The sequence below is a fragment of the Equus caballus genome, chromosome 14, assembly GCF_041296265.1.
Source record: "Equus caballus isolate H_3958 breed thoroughbred chromosome 14, TB-T2T, whole genome shotgun sequence".
Classification (NCBI taxonomy): Eukaryota; Metazoa; Chordata; class Mammalia; order Perissodactyla; family Equidae; genus Equus; species Equus caballus.
The window spans coordinates 65,158,640-65,177,214 of NC_091697.1; the positions used below are offsets into that span (position 1 = coordinate 65,158,640).

General features: G+C 38.2%; 1 long non-coding RNA gene across 1 annotated transcript; it reads left to right on the top strand.

Moving 5' to 3' along the window:
- The first annotated feature begins 2,120 nt into the window (after positions 1-2,120).
- On the top strand, positions 2,121-17,645 carry LOC111767955 (uncharacterized). The gene is made up of 4 exons (XR_002799917.2): positions 2,121-2,234; positions 11,427-12,489; positions 16,363-16,484; positions 16,707-17,645. It is a non-coding gene; the product is annotated as an uncharacterized lncRNA (long non-coding RNA).
- Positions 17,646-18,575: the final 930 nt, after the last annotated feature.

Genomic DNA, 18,575 nt, shown 5'->3' on the forward strand with positions numbered 1-18,575 from the left:
TAAGAATGATGCAACTAGAAGACGGAGCAATCCTGGTTTCTTCATGTTCGCAGAGTTGCCATTATGACCGTAAGCAGCTTACTTGGACTTTAATTTGACAAACAAATGAAATTCTAACTTATTTAAGCCACTGTAATTTTAGATTTCCTGTCACTGGCAGCCTGAGTTCATCCATTTACTATGCTGTGTATCATTCACAACTATGTCTTATGTTTTTACCACATATGTATGTATCTTAAACAACATATATAGTGTTAATATTATAACCAGATGGTATCATATTGTACATATCCTTTTGTAACTTGCCTTTTAAAAATTTTGATATGTGTGATATTTATCCATGTTGATATTTGTGGATATAGTTCATTAATTTTGACTGCTATATACTATTTAACAATTTATCTCTATCACTTCTGAGGAACAGAGAGATTGTTTTCGCTATTAAAAGTCCTACAACAAACATCTTTGTACATGTTTTGTGGTGTAAAGGTGTGAAAGTTCCCCCCGGTGGATACGCAGTGATAGAGTTTCTGGATTACAGGGTACATGCATGTTGAGCTTTACTGGATCTTGCCAGAGTGGTTCTTACAAAATATACTCTTACCAGCAGTCTATTAAAGTTTCTATTTCTCTCCATGCTGATCTACTTTTGGTATTATTGGACTTTTCAGTTTTTTCCTATCTGATGAATAAGAAACAGTACTGTGTTATCATTTTCAATTTCTCCATTTTTCACAAAGAAAAGGCATCACCTTTAAAATTAGGAAAGATAAATACTAAAACATCTCTCAGCTTGAATCTCAAGATACACATTAAGTTTCTTCAGGGAGTCTAGACATGAATCAAGTATCAGTGGAGAATCTTTCTTAGCCATATGGTTCCCTCTCCCAGCTCATAGAAGTATTTGCTTTATTCTAGAAAGACTGTGTACAGTACTACAGGACAATAAAACTTTTGTTCTGATTTAACACGTTTTTTATGACAACTTCAAAATCATGGTACTGAAGCCAGTTAAATTGGTGACCTGTGATTCTGCGTTTCTGGGTGACTTGCCACAAAATTGTTTTGTTCCGCTGCCCCTATAAGCAAACCTCTCTAATTCTTTGTATCAGCTACTCCTCCAAAATACTGTAAAATGGGAGAAGTATGGTTTTGCTGGATTTCCCTCCTCCCCCACAGTGTCTTCAGTGACTCTGTCCTCTGGGTGAACATGTGCCTCCCTTCTTCTACTTCCAGGAACGTCCCCAGCCCACCTGCCTCCCCTCCCCATTCCCCCACTGATGGCCCTATCTTTAGTCGATTCCTACAGATTGTGGACTTGAGCCTAGCTGACAGTCATGCTAAACTGCTTTCTTGAAGTGGTTGCTTTTTGAAGGGCATTTGCACTTTAAGGAGGGACTCTGGAAGACAGAACTGCCTTCGAGAAAGGAAGAATCTTTTTGGGTGGAACTTAAGACATCTTACAAGTAAAAGAGGGAAAGGTTTGGGGCTTACAGACTCTGCTGGAGGTGCTCAAATGAGACCGTAGAATTTACTAATATGAATCAACTTAAGAATATTTGGCCTGGCATGTAAAAAAAATATGGGGACATCAAAAGAATGTGCTGGTCAAGTCCTTCTAAGACACTGTTTTACAAAGTCTATGTTTATTTCCAGAACTTTAAGGTAAAATTCTAGCAATGACAGGAAAAGCCCTTGTTGTGCGAAGTCTTCTACCTGGGTATCTTGTAGCCAAACAAATGTGTACACTGTAGACATTTCCACAGGTGAAGACAGATAGCAGTTTAGGTGGGCAAACTGCTAAGCAAACACTTGCCAGGGAGATTAGATCTCTGGCAGGCCAGGCTGCTAGATCAAGGAAACCCGCTGGTTCTAGGAAGGGACACATTTGGGGGCAATATAAATAATAAGATCAAAAATAGTAAGACCAAATTATAATTAGACCAAATCTCAGGAGTAAGGAAAGGCTCCGAGAGACGTTGGATCAATTCTGTTAGTTGCTGCGAAAAGATTGAAGATTGGGAACTGGGAGGCTTTGTTCTAGACACAGTTCTGCAGATTACTCATCTTATGCTCTAGATCTTTCTAGATCCTAGGATTCCAGAAAGGAAGGTTGGGCCATACAGAACTCTAGGGTGCCTCCCAGCTCTAACATTCTGTTATTCAGAGCTGGATCTGAGTCACATTTTTACCAACTTGGAATAGGAACCAGGCAACCTACAAGTGTTAGCAAGGTATGATAAAAATAGCACTGATCCTGGAACCTGCATAACAAAAATAATAGCTAACATATAGCATATATTATGTGACAGCATCATTCTAAATTCTTCACATCTATGAACATTTAATTTTCATAACAGCCCCATGAGATGGGTACTGTTCTTATCCCCATTTTTCAGGTGAGGAAATCAAGGCTCCAAGAGGGTTAATAAAATGTCCCAGTTCTATAGATTTATTAAATCCTTGTGAGTTAGTTAAGATCTCTGTGACTCAGTGTTGTTATCTATAAAATGGAAATAACCAAATCTCCCTTTTATACCTCATAGGGCTCTGATAAATATCAAATGGAACAAAGTATGCAAATGATATTTGAAATGGCTTTTGTGTTTGATTTATATAGACTAGATATCGCTAAGGATTTACTTTAGAACAGGGATTAGATGTGGTTGAGCCCTCAAATATGCCATGGCAGTGGCAGTGAATGAGAGGAATCCAGTGTTTTGTCTCAGGAGATTTATTCCTTTACTATTGGTGGAGGTGGGGAGGTGTTTACCTCATTTTGGAAGCCTAGGATGGAGGTTTGGGCAAAGTTTTTTATATATGTAATATTCCTCCCCCTGCCCTCAGAGATGGAAAGATGTGTGATTTGTTTGTGTAACCAGGGCATTTATCTATCTATCTATCTATCTATCTATCTATCATCTATCATCTTTCTATCTGAAAGAGCCATATCATAGGTACAATGTTCTTCTAAATGGCTGTGTTTGAGATCCAGTGGGATCCTCACATGATGCACTTTAGAAACAACATTTCTTATTGTTTCTAGATATACAAATCGAAGACACAAAGAGTGACGTAATTTAAAACTAATTTTGGTCGAATACAATTTAGATATAATAATTCTTACTATTTGCAATTTTATTCTTCCTGTGAAATAAATAATATTCTTTGTGAAAATAGAAAGGGGAAGAGCGAAACATTGTAGAATTTATAGCTAGAACTCTAGCCAGATTAGTACAGTCCTGTTTTCCATGCCTTAAGGCCAACTGCAAAAGTCTTAAATAGAAGTTAAAGGCATGCACTTATTTTTTCAAGTCCAATGGAAACATTCATGTACAAAGGTTTTAAACAAGTCAGCTTTGCTGTAAAAACGCTTGCAAGGGCAAAGTGGTGATATAAATATCCGCTGTTTTCTTGTACTCCGAACATGTATTTAGATTTTTAAATTATTATGGGAAAACTTACATACCACAGGCTTTTAGTGTTAGAAATTTCTTTCACTTTGTTCATACAAACTCAATTATTCCCAAAATAAGAATCCTGGTGTGGGTCACTTCTAAAGTTAGAACTTTCCTTATGTGAATTCTTGGAAGCTCAAAATAAGGTCTCCCTAGGGGAAATATACTTAGATTTGTTTTATTCAGAACATTTTAAATTTATGTAATATTTGACACATATGGAAAAATACACACACATATACACTTACAAGCTTGAATAAAATGGTAAGAAACATCTCTGAAATTACGCTCTATCTCCCTGATCCCCGTGTTCTATTATCAAAGGCCACCACCCTCCTGAACTTTAGTGTTTAATCATTCCTTTGCTTTTTTCTTTAAACAATTTTACTGGTATAATTCTCATACCATACCACTGACCTATTTAGAGGGTACAATTCAGTGTCTTTAGGATATTCACAGTAGTGCAACCACCACCACAATCAATTTTAGAGCATTTTTAGCACCCCCAAAAGAAACACAGTACCATTTCTTCCCCAACTCCCAACCCTTCCTTGTCCTTTAAGTAGAACTTTTGCCACAGATGTACTACACACATGCTTTTACCACAATATATAATTAGCTTTGATTTTATTTGAACTTCATAAAATTTATTTTCATACTTTATGTACTCTTTGCTCAGCATAATGTTTCTAAAATTCATCCATGCTCTTGTACATAGTTATGGTTAATTTGTTTTCATAGCAGTATAATTCCACTGTTTAAGTAAACCACAATTTATTTATCCATATCGTTCATATAAATTTGGTCTAATGCTTGTTTTTTTGCTGCGATCATTCTGTTCTGAACGATTCTGTCCACGTCTCCCGGTGTACATACACAAGAGAGTCTCTAGTAATTACCCAGCACTGTAAATTTTGGCTACAAGTTCAACTTTGCAAAATAATGCAGAATTTTCTTGCAAAGTTGTTATAATTCATACTCTCATAGTTGAGCGCTGGGTTCTTTTTTTCCATGCTCTTGCCAACATTTAGTATTATCAAGTCTCTTGATATTTGCTAATCTAATGGTTGCAAAATGAGATCTTGTGTTTCAAAGACTGAGAATGAGGTCGAATCTCTTTTCATAGGTTTATTTGCAGTCTTGTTTCCTGTTCTCTAGAACATCTGTTCATCTCTTTGCCTAGTTTTGCCACTTGGGTGCTGGGCTTATGGATTACCAGCACTTCTTTACACCTTTTGAACACCAGTCCATTTTTGGTTATGTCTGTGGCAAATACCCCCTCCAAGTTTCTAGTTTCTGTTTTTGTGTTTGTTCTGGTGCTTACCTGCCACAGTTATCATTTACTTGTATTTAAAAATATCTATTAGAAATTTTTTTTTACCTAAGAGTTATTTGAAAGTCTGTTTTATATTTGTATGAGTTTTAAAAAACCCTCACATTTCTAACATTCGTTTTCTGACTTGATTGTACTATGGTTAAAATTGGAAATTTGTTGGTGCTTACTTTATGGTTTCTGTGCAGCCAATTTTTATAGCTGTTCCATCTGTGCTTGGGAGGACTACGTATTCTCCGTTAGGTACACATCCTATTTATGTCCTTTAAGTCAAGTAGTTTGATTGTGATTTTAAATTTCATCTATTTGCCAAGTTTTTGTCAGCTTGACCTGTCAAGAACTGAGACATATGTATCGAAAAGTTCCATTATTTTTTTTTATTTTATTTATTTATTTATTTATTTTTTATATTTTTTTTTATTAATGTTATGATAGATTACAAGCTTGTGAGATTTCAGTTGTACATTTTTGTTAGTCATGTTGTGGATACACCACTTCCCCCTTTGTACGCTCCCCCCACCCCCCCTTTTCCCTGGTAACCACCGATCAGATCTCCTTCTCAATATACTAATTTCCACCTATGAGTGGAGTCATATAGAGATCGTCTGTCTCTGACTGACTTATTTCGCTTAACATAATGCCCTCGAGGTCCATCCACGTTGTTGTGAATGGGCCAACTTTGTCTTTTTTTATGGCTGAGTAGTATTCCATTGTGTATATATACCACATCTTCTTTATCCAGTCATCAGTTTCTGGGCATGTAGGCTGGTTCCACGTCTTGGCTATTGTAAATAATGCTGCGATGAACATAGGGGTGCAACGGACTCTTGAGATATCTGTTATCAGGTTCTTAGGATAGATACCCAGTAATGGGATGGCTGGGTCATAGGGTATTTCTATTTTTAACTTCGAAAAGTTCCATTATAATGATGGATCTGTTAATTTTTATCTGTAGTTTTATCATTTTGTTGGTTTATATATTTTGAGTCTGTATTTGGTGTAGGTAGTTTTTGAATTTTTACATTTTTCTGTTGAGAGGAACATTTCACCATAGAGACATGCTTTGTTTAAAAAAATACATATTTGTTAAGCCCATTTTTTTCTTTCTGAATTAATATATCTAATTCTGTTTTCTGTAGTTCATATTGACCTTGTGTATTTTTTTCTCCTTTTACTTCCTGCCTTACCATGTCCCAATTTTAAAACTCTCTTTTGTGAAAAACACGTAGCTGGATATTTTTTCTTCCAGTCTGATCATTTCTAATTCTTAGCAGGAAAACTCAATTCACTTACAATGTATTACTAATACATTTGGATTTATTTCTATCATATCACTCTGTGGATTTTCTATATCCTGACTTTTATGTGTTTCTCTTTCTCTTTCCAAATTGTTTGAGTTTGTTTTATGTTATTATTCTATTTTTCCTTCCACTTGTTCAGAGGATATAGACTCTGTTTTTTCAGTGTGTATACTTGAAATTTTACTATGTATATTTATCTTGACAGAGTGCAAAGTAAGTCTTATCTAAATGCTTTTCCAAACAATACAACAACTTAAAAGTACTTGTTATCCTGATAAGCAACCTCCAAATTACCTTCTATTTTTGTGCATTAGTTTGGACACGAGCATCGGTATTATTTTATACAATGTTTTTTAGGTTTATGTACGTGTTTGCCAATTTCTTTTTTTATTTTCTTCTTGTATCTTAGATCTTCTGTATTGAGGAGTTTCCTTATTTCTTGAAATATATCTCCCATTAGTGAAGGTCTGCCAGGTAAACTCTCTTAGTATTTGTTTATTTAAATTAAATACTTAATATTTGTTTCTTTCAATTTGTTTTGAGTTGATGTTTGCATCCCTTAGCATTGTAATGGTGCTCTTCCACTACCTTCTAGTTTTCATCACTGCTCTTGAGAATCTTGCTGTCCATCTAATTGTTTCTCTGCAGGTGATTTACCTTTTTCTCTACACGCTTTATACTCCTTTGTCATTGGTATTTTGGTGTTTTACTACAATATACCTAGGTGTGAATTTGTTTGTATCTATGCTATTTGACGTAAGTTCTGCATCCCGTATCTGAAGATTTTTGCCTTTCATTAGTTATGGAAAGTCATCAGACGTTTTCTTCTTGCATATTGTCTCTCCTCCATTCTTTTGCTCTTCTTCTGAAAATTCAGTTTACAAGATTTCATAACCTTCTTACTTAATACTTCATGCTTCATCTTCTCTGCACTACACTGTACTTTCAAATGTCTGTCACTCAGTTCTCTAATTTTTTCTTCAGCTATATATAATCTGCTGTCCAACATTTCAACTGAGTTGTAAATTTAAATGCTCATGTTTTTTATTTCTGACAATTTAGTTGGATTCTTATTCAAATCTTCCTGATAATTTTGTAAAGTCTCTTGTAGCTTGCTGTTTTCTTCTAAAATTACATACTAAAAAAACCATTTCCTTCATATTTTATATTCTCTATCTTAGAATTATTTCCATATTGAAATTATCAGGACACTACATCTATGGATTTTTGTTTCTGCTGAATTCACTTATAGCTGCTTATTTCCTTGTGTGTTTGGTGATTTGTTGTCGTTGTTATGAGTTCCTACTTGGTTTGACTTAATCTTTAGGAATCAGGTGACCCTAATTGGGGCCACTTTCTTTCAGAGAGGCTCTGTGTATGCTGCTCCTTGGAGCTGGGAGTGGGGTGCTACTGACCTCGGACCTCTTCAGCTTATCTGGAGGAGCCATGCTAACGCATGTTTCCCAGATGCAGCTCCCCCAACTTGCAGCATTCACAGAACTTAGCCACCTGTACCCCGTACCAATGTTGGAACTTCTCAGATTAACTCCAGATTTTGTGTTTTTTGTTTACCCCTTCAGCTTCAGTTTCATCTTGCTGGCCCCTTTCTATTTCTTTTTTCTCTTCCTTTTAAGATTTCCCTTACTTTCCTGTGCTCCCTAAAATGTGTTAAAAACTTGTTGTTGCTGTAGTTTATCTAAGATCAATGTGTCCCTAGCCCTCTGTATCGCCAAAATCTGATATCCCAGATCTTTTTCACTGACTGCAGTAAACACAGCTCTCAGGGTCTTTATCCTCACACATACCTTTTGACCACTCACCATGTGCTAGACTCTGTGCTAGATGCTGTAGGGAATAATATTCTTGTTCTTGAGATCCTGGAATCTGGTTGGAAAAATGAACATGTACCCTAGAAATTATTCTACAAGGCAGCATGAAAGATGTGCTAAAATAGAGGCCTAGCCACGGTGCACAGCAAAGGCTAAAGAGAGAGGGCTTCACTCCCACTGGGGAAGGCTGTGAATTGTGAGGCTCTCAGGATCAAGCTCATGCATTGAATATCAGCTTCCATTTCATAACAGTCCAAGGGGGTGCAGCTGGGCAGGAGTTAAATCAAGTCTCTTTCATGTAAAGAGTGACTGATGTGAAGGGCACAAGCTTGCTGCAGAAATCTAAGGAAACATTCCAGACAGCCTGAACTGCTCTTTCAGCCACAAACCTCCACTTGTACTAGGAAATTATTTAGAAGGTGCGTGGCTGGAAAAAGGTGGAACACATTTAGGTATTTCAAATATTTTTCAGGAAAAAATAGCCAATGCTTATCCTGCTATTAAAGGGAACTTCTGAAGTGACTACTGTTTGTCTCCTGGTGTTTCCCATTATAACCTTATTTTAAGAGGGTTGTAACTTGACTGTAAAAATTCCCTCTAGGTGAAAACTTGGCATATCAGAATGCTCCCTTTGAATAATGCCTACCTTTAGAAAACACACACAAAAAACCAGATTTGGTTTACATCAGTCAAGCTCTTTGAAAATCAGAAGACAATCAAGCCCTTAGCATTGGAGATAACTGATTCTTTCTAGGTGTTTGCATTTTTTACTGCATGAGAGCTAAAAACAGTAGCGACAGCAGCGATAGACCAAAAAAACAAGAACCAAACTTATTTGTCTCCTTAATGTGCAAAATAAAGATCCAATTTTAGATAAGAAATCCTCATGCAGTATGCCAAAAATGACAATACCAAAACTAGATACTGTCTACTAAATGAAAGGGTGTGTTTTCATTTTTTTAAGAACAGATTCAGTAGTAAGAAGTCAGCTGCCTAAAGTATAACCCAATGTGTGGAACTAGCACAGAAACAGGCAGCAGTTTTATTTCTACTGAGTTAGATGAGCTCTACCAAGACTGTGAATTATACTGTAAAACCCCCAGTGATAATGAGAGGCATCAATATATTTAATACTAAGCAATATATGCTTGGTGTTAAAGAACAAAAAGGAGACACGGAAGGGACAAGAAGGATGTTCCACTCCAAGAGGAATCACACGCTGTGTCAAACCCTTGAGATAGGAAGCTGAGCTATTGTTTTCTTGGAAACCTCAGTTTCCACATGCCTCTCTTCTTGAAGTGCTGAATGTAATTCTAATGATTAAAACTGCATAGTCCTGGATATGAACAAATGACTTCTTTAGGTGCCTAAACAAAGAGAAAGCCATCTGGTCTACCACTGAAGGAAGAGTCGGCTCTACCGTGTTTAGAATGAGTTGGTGTGTGTACCTACAAAATGGTACCTTTCTAAGAATTGCTGAGGATAAACTTGATTATATGCAATCAATTTTCAACTTATTTACTAGCTTTAGAATCTAACTGCTAAGTAAGATGTGACTCTCTGTGCTGTAGTAACAGTAAGAGGAGTAGAAGAGAATTTTATTTTTACCCTTCCAAGTTATGTAGAAATTATAGAAATGGAGAGCAGCTTAATAGTTGCTAGGGTTAAGGAGGAGGCTTGGAGCAGAAAGTAGATGTGGCTATAAACAGAGCAACGTGAGGGATTCTCATTGTGATGGAAGTGTTCTGTATTTTGAGTGTATCCATGTCAAGATTTTGGTTGTGATATCATACTCTAGTTTTTGAAGATAATACCATTGGGGGACTGAGTAAAGGGTGCATAGGATTTCTCTGCATTATTTCCTTTAAAAAATAATTAATTAATTAATGTTTCCAGCTTTATTTAGATTAAATTAATTAAACGAGGAGGCCATTAGACTAAGTTGGCTTTAAAGCCTTAGTAGCCTACATAAGCAAACTAAAACCTAAGCCTGTAATGCCTCAAGGTTAGGAAATCAAAACCTAAAGACAGCTAATCACAGCCAACTAGGCTTTCACAAATAATGCAACTACTTAAACTGCAGCCAATAAAATCATTTCCTTGCTTTGCCTTCACCTCTTCTCTATAAGCCTTTCCCCTAGCTCCTGTCAGTGGAGAGCTTCTGATCACTTCCAGTCTGGTGCTACCCAATTTGAATCAATGTTTTACTCAAACTTTTAGAAGTTTAACATGCCTCAATTTATCTTTTAACATAATATTGTGTAGTGTTAAGGTGTACAATGTCATGATTGGATATACATATATGTTGCTAAATGATTATCACAACAAGGTTAGTTACATCTGGTCACCTCACATGGTTACAAGTTTTTTTGTGGTGAGAACTTTGTTTTTTTTAAGATTTTATGTTTTTCCTTTTTCTCCCCAAAGCCCCCCGGTACATAGTTGTATATTCTTAGTTGTGGGTCCTTCTAGTTGAGGCATGTGGGATGCCACCTCAGTGTGGCTTGATGAGCGGTGCCATGTCCACGTCCAGGATTCGAACTGACAATACACTGGGCCGCCTGCAGCAGAGTGCGCGAACTTAACCACTCGGCCACGGGGCCGGCCCCGTGGTGAGAACTTCTAAGATCTGTTTAGTAACTTTCCAATATATAATACAGTATTGTTCACTATAGTCTCCATGCTGTACATTACATCTTCAGCACTTATTCATCTTATAACTGGAAGTTTTGTGCCCTTTGACCACATTCATCCATTTGCCCCACCCCCTCCTTTGTATTATTTCTTACAAGTTTATGTTAATCTATAATTATATCAAATTAAAAAGTTTAATTTAAAATATTGTTAGGTTTCCTTGAACAATGTTGTTGCTAGTGCAGTGGAGTTGATTCTGACTCCTATCACCCCATGTACAGCAGAGAGGAACCCTGCCCAGTCTTTAGGCATCATCCTCTCACCTTCTGCAGCTGTATCAGACAATGCTCCACTGCTGATTAGAGGTTTCATGTCCAGTTTTTTTGGAAGTAGGTGGTCAGTTCCATTTTTCTAGTCTGTCTTAGTCTGGAAGCTCCACTGAAACCTATCCACCGTGGTGACCCTGCTGGTATTTGAAACCCTGGTGGCATAGCTTTCAGCATCACAGCAACATGCAGCCACCACAGTATGAGCCAACAGATGGGTGGTGTGGTTCCCTGCCCAGGAAATGAAGATGGCAGTGGCAGTGAGTGCGCCGAATCTTAACCACTAGACCACCAGGACTGGCTACTTGAGTGATACACATAATAAAAGGCAACATGGCATTTTACAGAACAAGGGATCAGTAAACTATGGCAGGCAGGCCAAGTCTGGCCCACTGCCTGCTTTTGTAAATAACCTTTCACTAGAACACAGCTATGCTTATTAACTTATCTCTTGTCTCTGGCTGTTTGTACTATGATGGCAAAATTGAGTAGTTGCAATGGAGACTACACAAAGCCTAAAATATTATCTCTCTTGCCCTCTACAGAAAAACATTTGCTGACCCCTGATCTAGAAGGTAAGCTCTACAAGAGCAAGAACAGCACCTTTTCAGCTTGTTGTCACTGGCAGCCTGGCACACAGCCTAGCTCATTGCAGGTGCAAAATAATCATTGGTTAATTTAAGGAAGAAACGTATTATGAAAATGTGAGTTTGCTGTGAAAAGAATGACTGAAAGAATTTAAAACATCACCTTGGGATCATGACTGTACATTTTCCAAAGGCCATGGCCATTGAAAAAAATGCTGTCTGCCTTTTTTAGACTGATAAAGGAAGAAGATTGCAGGTCTCACATGAGTCCATGGTATCTACATGAGACCAATAAAATGCAAAGAGTTTTTAAAGGCATGAATTAACTAATGTAATTCACCATTTGTCAGGCTTATTATTTCCTTTTAGGTACATAACATGTGGCCTTTGAGCTACACAGTTCAGTCTTTGAGGTATGCTTATAGTTAAGTCACCAAAACTGATGAATTTGATCAGAAGATTTACACCTGTTTGTGGGGAAGGCACTTATTATCTCCTTATACTGTTATGTCACTTGTTCAAGAGAAGAATTATTGAAAACAGGAATGAGAAGATTCAAACTTTGAAGTTGGATGTAGTTTTGAAATTTTGGTTACACCAATGAAGCTTTCAGTTTAAATGGACTCTTTGGCAAATATTCTGTAAGGTGAAAAATGTCCTTTGATAATATAAGCTTCTAAATTGATAGCTAAAATTTGCCTTTCTCCAAGGGAGGGATAATTTTATCATTCTGGAGCCTGAAGAATAATTTCCAGGGAACGTGGTTGGTACTGGGAGGATGAGAAGAAATAGTAATGAAAGCAGAGTTTGGAGCCAGAAAAACTGCATTTGAGTCTCTGGGCCAGGAACAATTTAATTATCCTTGCTGTGGCTCATCTGAAATGAGAAAATGATTCCTGTCTCGCGAGGATGTTCTGAGGATGAAATAAGGCTGGAGAGTGCTTAGGACATAGTATACGCTCATAGACACTCATCAAATGTTAGTGCCCTTTCCTTGGACCAAAAGACAAAGGAAATAGAGGTAAGAGAAAGGAGGGTCTTCTGGGTGACTGCAGAAAGGAATGTTATCCCCTGAGTGACACTATCTCCTAGCTGTTTCCCTGGGGGGACATTAGGAGTGTTAATCGTATTTTGCCTGAAGCATACTTGTGCAGTCTATCTAAATGATGGGCTCCCGTATGAAGGATCATTTTATTCATGGATCATAACATAACTGCCTAAACAAAACGAATAAACAAAACTTTCTCCTTGGTGTGGTGCCTTGGGCTAAAGAGGTTTGCAGATGCTGGCGTAAGATGAAGACTGACTGGCTGACAGGAGCGTGCTGACCAGGCTGGGATCCATTTGTTTAGTAACTTGGCACATCCCTCTGCCACCATTATTGGCATTCCTTCTCAACCCACAGGCAAACGGTTACCCAAATTATTTGATTAAAAAAAATTCTTTTTAAATAACTTTTTGTTGCAAAGTCTTTGTGACAGGAGACCTTTCCTTTCGTCAAGTTAAACATGAAACAATAAGAAACAATATTCTCCGAGAGACGGTGTTTCATCCTCCACAACACTGAGGGTTTGACCTTGAGTTAGTTCCTGCAGCAACACCGTGGTTGCTGTTAGTTTTACAGACAGCCTGTCAACGACAGTGGCCATTTTACACATTCAGCATGAAGCAAAATTATGAGGAAGCACGTTTACCATGGATAGCAATTTATTATTATAACTAAAACATGTTTAAGGAGAAAATGTGACAAGCAGAAAGATAGACAGGAGGTACTGTGACTATCTAGGGATTGTTACCTTACGTAAACTAGGGGGGAAAAAGTAAATTTCAGACTGTAGACTGTATCAGCTCTGAATAAATAGCTAACGTAAGAACCCAAGCTTCCTGGATGTCAATACCACACAGCAGCCACCAGGCAAGGCCAAGATGGTACATGTGCCAGCTTTGCATTTTTAGGAAATCCTTTTAAATTGTTAAATGCAGCCAGTATTTTCTCATCTTCTTTTGTAGCTCTATTTGCCATTTTTGTAATTTCCGTGACCAAAAGCCACATCACTAGAAAAATAATCCAGCACAGAACTCTTATTTTCCCTTCCCCCAAATGGCCATTAGTTTCACTCTGAATTATTTTATTCACTTTACGAATGTTGAATATTATAGAAAGAAACCGAACTGAGGAATGGTGTACTTCCAGCTGGGATGTTAATTGGACACTGTTTATTCAACAGCAGCATTAAGAATATAAAAACCTCACCACTAGTCGTCTCTGAAAAGCCTTTGCAAATAATAGCACTTATATAAAACTTAAGGCCTGAATGTTTCTTGTTTATGAGTAGCATAGCATTAGCAGATTAAAATCATTACTAACCAGTGCTGGAATATGTGTTCGGAAGCCTGTCAATGTGCTAATGGTAGTAGTCTTGGAAACTCCACATCTGCCACAGGATTAATTACTCACATAAAACATTATCATTTCCCCACATCTCCTATGAGAAGGAGCGGCTGCTGGAGTGATTAATGGCCCTGAATGAGGTACAAAGGAATAAATGGGAATGTTACCCGGTGGATCGAGAGATCTGCTTGTGATTCATATTAGAACAAGTTGAAGGACCTCAGTTGTGTAACATTTATTTCTTGAGGCCCATAGACAATTAAAAAGAAATGTCTGGCGCAGACTCGGGGAAACTAACTGCTTAAGTGGCCAAGACTGCTTCCCTCAGAGGTCTCTGTGAAGGAGGAGATGAGGGTGGAGGTAAAGTCAGGCCACAGTGAACTGGGCCACTAGTGGTGGGTGAACTAGCTGCTGTTCATCGAGGCCGGGTTCTCTGGGTCCTCCTGTCCTGTATTCTCACTCCTTGAAGTATGGCTCAGAGGTGACTTCCACGGCCTGCACTGGCTTCTCTGCCTCTTTCCACTATACTTTCTGCTTGATGTCAAGCTGATGGGGACTCCATTTTGAGAGGATGGAGGCGAAGAAAAGTGAAAGAATTTGAAAGACAATTTATTGTTTACAATTAAAACTAGAAGATTATAGTTCAAAGGTGAGAACCCAGCCTGCAATTAAGGCTGGTGAGAAGACTTAAACAAGCTATTATATGACGATTAACACAAATGGGAATAGGCGGCAATCTACTGATTGTGTCCCTCAGCACCCCCAGTGTTGTCCATCATTCCAGTCAAGCACCTTTGTCAATCCTTAAACCACCTCCAGTTTACAATGAATTGGCCAGCCTGCTTTTGGCTTTTTTGTATTTCAGACAAGGTGAAAGCAGACTTTCCAAACAAAACTAATCCTTGGGTTTAGAAAATTCATCCCATTTCATTGTTTCTACCTTCCCTTTATTTTCCATAGGACTTTTTTGGGGGAGGGGGGGCGCACAGGATGGACAGATTCCCACAATTGGGACTTGGGGAGGTTAAAGTTATAGTAAGTGCTTAAGAAGCCAAGACAATTTTCAAAATCTTTCAACATCATTATAATTAGAGAAGCAATTACAGTGAAGTTAGTTGTAATTTAAATTGATCAGCTGGATATCAGTTGATGACTTGTTTGGAACTGGCAAATCTAATGAATATCTACTTGGTGAGCAGCCTTGCCCTTCAGTAAACAAAGATAATGCCTGGCCACCTGGTTGGCCAAATTCATGAGCCCATGAACCTATGGAAATTTTCGTGTCACCTATTTATGCAGGTGATACAAAGCTTAGCTCTGGGAGCCTTTCAGGGAGAATAACCTTGGAGGTATATCCTGTTGAGTTCTCCCCTGGCCCTGCCTACCCCAAGATTCTCATGCATTGATTAAGCATTTAAATGCTGCTCATTTCACAGAAGATCTTGGGAAAACCTTATGATGTGGTCTTAAAGTGTCCACATTTTTTCTCACTTGAGTATTTGCTCTTTTTCACTAGATAGATCCAGTGTAGTCCACGGGTATTCTGATTTTCCAAGGACCACATAAGCCAATCCAGAATCATCTTAGCCCTAAGGATGGAGGTGGTAAGGGGGAGAGATGCAGAAGGAGAGAGAGAGAGAAGATGCATGGTTGGGAAATTATAAATTGAAACTGAAGGTTGGGATTGTTGTTTGTTGTTACTGGGATCCCAAGACTTGACTTGAATTTTGTGGTTAAACCCTTGGCATTTTATCGAATTCAAACGAACCGTTGGTGTTGAATTCTCCTAGGACTTTGACTTGAATATGGTTTAAGTTAGAGCTTTAGAGGGGGCTCACCAGGGATTGTAAAAAACGTCCCTTGGACCCTATTGCCCATGCATCATGACATCACTGACCTTTTAAGGTGGTAGTGCCGCTACTTAACACTTTGAAATGTTGTCTTATTATATGTCCTTTGATGTGAGAAATTTACATCCTAGGTGATTTAGTATCGGCACTTTTTGACTTTAAGGTTTAGGAAGCGGTAGATCTAGCCAATGTAATTTCTTAAGCCTTGAATAAAGACATTAAAAAAAAAAGACCTTTCAGGAATTGTGGCTCCCTTTCACTCTCTCCTTTGTAATTCCAGTTATTAGACTTATTATAATACGTAAAAATCCTCGGAAGTTTACATCTTCTATCATATACTTCTAGTACTTCAAAATACATGTATGTGTTTTCACCAGAAGTGCTAAGCCTTTGAGAGAAGCAGGTCTGAGATTTGAGTGTCTGGCTGGACATCATTTACTATCAATGGTCACTTGGCTCAAGATTGTATCACTGAAATGACTTAGGAAGAAAAATCAATAATACTCACATGTTGTGGAGTCCTTTTAGAGGATCATCTGTTTTACCTCACAAAAGTATTCCTTGGTCCAGATCATTCTTTTGAAATGCAAGAATAAAAAAAGGTAACCTTAATCATAGCTCATTTTCTCTTATGCTCTTATTTTGTTTCAAGGAAAAAACAAGTCTCATGGAGAAACAGATTAAACAGATACAAGTAAGATGAAAGGCTAATGTGCTGTTCTCGTGTTATAATTCCAATTGCTCATGTTTTCAACTGAGAAAAAAATTCACCTGGTATGTATTCAATAATATCTCAATTTCAAAATGGCTGGACAAAAGAGGAATGGTTTCATCTCCATAGAAGAGCTTTCATGAGTGGAGGATTGACTTTGACTCTATACACACACACACACGCTCTCACACAGGGCACAGCAGGTCACCATTGCTCCCATTCTCAGATAGGCATTCACACTTTCATTGTTCCCTAAATTTAATTCTCATGCATTTGTTTCCTAGCCTGGATCTGGAACAAATTCCGGAACAAGGTTCTGATGAAATGAGGTGAGAGTGGACCTCCTTGATTTGGTACAGAAACAAAATAACTCATTGGATTGTGAAATTGGAATCCATCTGGAGCACACATACACCAAAAGATGGATGAAGGAGTCAACTGGACTAGATTTCCCTTAGTTGCTCACAGGCAAAAGCATGGAAGAATGGCCTAACCTGGAGATTGATTTGGAACTCTCCTTGGTGCTGAGACAGCACCTGAGGGAATGTTCCCTACATGTTGCTCATCTAAGTGCCCCTGATGGGTTGCACTAGAGCAGTAATTTCCACAGTGGGTTGTGTACCATGGGGGTGCAGGACATTATTTTATAAGGAACAAGGACATGAATAAGTTTGAATTCATGGTGAGAAAGTTATTCCTTTTGAAAGTCCTCATCTCCACTCTTCACCATCAGCATTCACGTGGCTGTCAGAACCCTAATGATCCCATCTCCTTCTCCTTCTCTCAATTTTGTCTTCATACTTTTTTTATTTTAAAGAGATGAAGCCTCTAGCTATCTTTACTCTTTTATCTTAATTTTGCCTGCATCTCTGGTTGCTAGCTTTGGGGGATTCCTGCGCTGGTTTTCATTTGAGAGATCTAATGCATACCCTGATAGAAAGCACAAAAGTATGATTTCATTCTACTCTTTTGCTCTATTTTTGACTCCTCCATTGGACATTTGCTTCAGTTGAACCATTCCACTCAGTAATACCAACGTCAGCTCACAGAAAGTGAGGGCTAACTGTGACTTTCTTAAATGTGCTTTCAGCTACTGCTTATTATCTACAGTTTGCAGTTCCATTTACAACTGATAACGGAAATGCCAACATGCCAGGGAGAATGGTGCTGTTCTAATAGCTTCCTCTGTCCTAGAAACAGAACAATTAAAGCACTAGAGCCTCTTCTGTTGCAATGCATGTTTATTTAATGTGAATTGGCTGAAACACAATTGGTAAATAAGGAATGATGTCAGTATAATGCAGAAGTCATGTTGATTTGCACAGGATTTTCCCAGGCACATTAATGTATGAAGTAATTAGAAGCAAGTTCCCTCACAATTAAAGAGAAAGCTTTGGCCAGATATGAGGACTTCAAGAAAAAGCTGAAAATCCTGTAGAAGTGACCTCCTTCAGTGCTGGTAATGGCTGGGTTAGTGGCTTCAAGAATGGTTACATTTTTCAATGCATTACGCTATCTGAGGATGCTGAGCATACAGATAAAGAAGCTAAAAAGATGTTTGCTCCCATATTAAAACAAAGGATCTGATTTTCAGTTTTGGTGAAACTAGTGTCTATTAGAAGCACATGTCTTCAAGGACTTATATCTGTAAGGAGGATGCGAGAGGCTCAGGTTTAAAATTGCAAATGGTCAACTGATCGTGATGCTGTGTGCTAATGCCAGTGGAAAGTGAACTGTGCCTTTATATTTGTGAGAGTTGTTATTCTTTTTGTTAGGGCCTTAGTGACAAAGTTCCAAAGATTTTGTCTCAATTTCCCCAACATTATTTCCTCCCAAAGCCCTGTTATTTTTAACATGCACTTTTACAGAATGCAAGGTTTTGGGTATGTGTACATGGAGTTATCATAAAAAGGCTTGTAAAACATCTGGAGTAGTTCAAATTCATATCCATGGGCATGAAGGTCAGCAATCTTTCACCAGCACAGAAAAGGCAACTCAAGACAGTGCCGCATAGGAGATGTTGCAGTGACGGGTGCTTGGCGAAGTCCAGGGGCTTCCAGCCTTTGGCATGCAGTGCCACAGGTGCACATGGGCACACACACTAGCGATTTTGGTGGCCTCTATATTCTCTTTCCTATTCTGTCGGGGAGACC